Source organism: Anguilla rostrata, chromosome 1 (assembly GCF_018555375.3).
Source record: "Anguilla rostrata isolate EN2019 chromosome 1, ASM1855537v3, whole genome shotgun sequence".
NCBI classification, from domain to species: domain Eukaryota; kingdom Metazoa; phylum Chordata; class Actinopteri; order Anguilliformes; family Anguillidae; genus Anguilla; species Anguilla rostrata.
The window spans coordinates 60,222,202-60,225,960 of record NC_057933.1 but is presented as its reverse complement, the minus strand read 5'-3'; positions in this window follow the sequence as shown (position 1 = coordinate 60,225,960).

Genomic DNA, 3,759 nt, shown 5'->3' with positions numbered 1-3,759 from the left:
TACTTCACCACTTTGACATAAATCACTGAAATAAAAAAGATTATGCAGACTATCAATACCATTCACAGCAATGGTGTCAAGGCTGTAGAATAAAGCTACTCAGGAGGAATTGGTTATTAATTCTATTTGCTTCTGGATCGATAACAAAACAAGTGACATTCTCATTACATTTGAATAAAAAAATCCTTATCCGGGACAAGGTACGTTAGTATACATTAGCTATTTATATAGCTACATACAGACTATGGTAATGACTGTTTGAAGTTTCAGTGGGTCATCTTGGAATTAAACCAGCAGCTATATAGTCAAAAACCAAAGGAGAAGCCAAGCAGGGTCTTCTGTGACACAAAGAGCATCAGAAGGATGGGATGAAACATGGAAATACTAGAACAGTGTGTAGAAAGGGGGTGTGGCAACGTGGCAAAATTTAGAGACACCTTGATAACACAAGTTAATCAGTCAGTCCCACAAAAAAGATGGGGTGGGGCAAACTGACAAAAACAAAATCTCTACATACAAGTTAGTGGGTAGCAAATAAAGGAATTAATGGCAAAACATCATGTGTTTTGTTAGATTACAGAGCAATAAAACACCCACACACAATTGATATTCAGGGTGCAAAACACTACTGTTCCCCTGTAACACTCTTGAGCAGAAGGCCAGACAGTTATGCCCCAGAAAACAAATTTGAACACTCTAAGCAAATTCCTCAAGCAATTAAAAAAGGTGCATACTATTTCAAAATGCAATTATAAACTTAATTAAACAAACGGTGAGTAGCGGGTTCTATGGGTCACTGAGTTTCTCGATATTCTGTGTGAGTGATTCCCTGAATGAGAGACAACTCAGTAACCCTGCAACAGAAACCGGGTCTCCTGGATTACAGCCCTCCCTGATCGAGAAGTGTATCACAGTGCGGTCCTTGGCTCAGCAGTAAGTGCTGTTGAGGAGGAAATGCGCATATCAGTCTGCTGGGATCACAACTGTGATCAACAGGTTTTCCAGTGACCCAGTGACAGAGGAGCTGATGTTTTTCTTTTGTACTGGCATGAGTAATATCCCCTCTTCTCTGTAACTTCATCAAATCCACAAGGACAAACCCTGCCTGGCCCAGTCTTCCCCAGGCGTTTCCAATAACATCCTTCCTTCAAAAGAAATATCCATCTTAAAATAGGGATGATTTAGATCCATAATTCTTAATGGGTCTTCCTTGTTGTAACAGCTCTTTTATTACTCCTGAAAAAAAATAATTCAAAAGTTAAAAGAATCACAAACACAAAAGGGCCCTAAACCAAGCAACAAGGCTGAAAGGGGTGAAATGCCATGCAGTGCAGTACCACCAATATTATTTCACAGTGAAAAGGATACATTTTTGCATAACAATGGTTTATTATTATCATTATTATTGTTGTTGTTGTTGTTTTTGTTGTAAACAACTTGTTTAGTAGCTATAGTGTACTTGTATATCATGCAAGGTTTGTTGTGGTGCCTTTGGTATGGTTGGAGTTCCTGAATCAATGCTTGCATCCAATATAACTTTTCTATACTGTTTGGGCAACTTGAAACTGTCCGTTTGCCAAAGGCCCAACAACCACCTAATCTGGCACTGCCCCTGGACTCTGTCTTGGGAGTGCTGACATCCTGGTGAAAATTTTCAAACCAGCCAAATGGGCAATAGGTCCAATTACTCTGTATTTCATGAAGGTGCATTTTTGTGTCAGGCAATCACTTAAGCTATTATACAGCAACAATGAAAAACTTCCCTAATAAGCAGGAAATCTACTGTATTCTACTGCAATTCTAGTTCTCTTCATCTATTCCCTTCTCACATTGCATTAGTCCTGCTAGCTCTGGAGAGGGGACAGCAGAGGGGAAAATCAATAAAATAGATTTTTCTCCAGATCTGTTACTTTTGATGTGCAGTAATTAATATTCCGCGACAGAGGGGTACCCTGCTTTCTCCCCACATGTTGTAGATTGCTGAAGCAAAAATACACACCAGACTTCCCTCTGGGAAGGTAGTGATTTATTTTGTCATATCGCGGAAATGCAGAGCAACACCAGGATGAGTGGAGAAAAGAAATTAGAAACCATTCATAATACTAGAGCCAATCATTTACAAAAACAAATTCCTGAAATCCCTTGTCCCTGGACAGTACACCTGACTCATTTGTGTCAATGGAATATCTTTGTGCTTTAAACAGTTTACTTCTCTAGGTGGATGAAGCAAAATTTACAGCTACATTTAATGTCATATCTAACAATGATCCTATTTCCATTAAAGAGAGAAGAATCCATTCTCAAGAGTCCAGATGGAAAAACTAAGTGCAACAAACTCAATGGAAACATTCAGTAAACATTACCTAAATCTACGCACCGGGACACATTTAAGAGCCAGCATATTCAATTCTGGATATCTTAATGTTTTCATACATAGTCAAATGAAAGCATAACTACTTATAATATACATATTGTGTGTGTGTGTGTGTGTGTGTGAGAGAGAGAGAAAGTGTGTTTGAGTGTGAGGGATTTCTTATTAATTAATCAATCTTTTTTAATTTACAGTTTCACATTTACATTGGAATATTATGGAATTCCAAAAGCATTCAGATTTTAAATTAAGAATACGCTAAGAGCAGGGTTGAGTAACTTAGCAGTTAAGTGCTTTGAGAACATATAATTACATCAATATGTACCAGACTTGAAGTCTCCAACAAGGTTCCGTCCATACCTGAATGTGATTCTGTTAACAATGTTACGGTAGTATTTATAACAATGTGGCTATAACCTCTGACTTCACCTACATGCCTCAAGAAATGGAAGTTGCAAACACCCATGCCTTTCCTGAATTTGCAATAGTTGTCCAGTGTAGGTGAAGCAGGTGTGGGGATAGCAATTTGTGTATACATGCACAAAATAATTGAACACCAGACCTATTTTTCCAAGTCACTTGTCAACAGTATGAGAGCAACCATAGCTTTACAATTAAGCAAACCCATTTTTACCACAAATGCAAAAGCCTTACAGTTCCATCCACAGTCATGATATGAGGACCAGTTAAGCCAAAACAGTAAGACATTGTGGCAATGATCAGGAAAGCCTGGCAGTGTGACCTTTTTTTAAATGGAAGGCAAATTTAATTCAACCAGGGAGAAACATTAATGCCAGTGTATTAAACCCCTCTCACCTCAGTGGATCTTGTATCTGTACTAAGATGAGTGACATAAAGCCATTAAGAACAATCCATCACTTCACAAATTGCATTAAAGTATTTAAGGACATGTACTTGGGACAGACAGATGCAGGTTTGAAAAACATATGGGGCACTTCTTCAATACTCTTGCACCAGGAGTTGCTTTCATAACTATCCAGTTGTAAAAATGAATAACTTGACAAAAAAGTATTACATGAAGTCACTGTGGATAATGTCATCAGGTAGATATTACTAACACTTTATGGTCTCTTGTCCAAAATTTCCACGTCACCTACAGGTCACTACTTAATGAAAGCTGAAACTGTAATATAAGGTGACTTCTATTCAATGCATTTCAAAGAAGTAAATAATCAAGTACATATAGTCCAGTGTTGGATTGGTTGTTTTAATCTCTCTCTCTCTCTCTCTCTCTCTCTCTCTCTCCTAATACAAAATTAAACAAACGATGAATGAATGAATGCATGAATGAATGAATGAATGAATGAATGAATGAATGAATGGCAACACGATTTCCGTGTTGTGACTGGCGCATGTGGGGAAAGAAA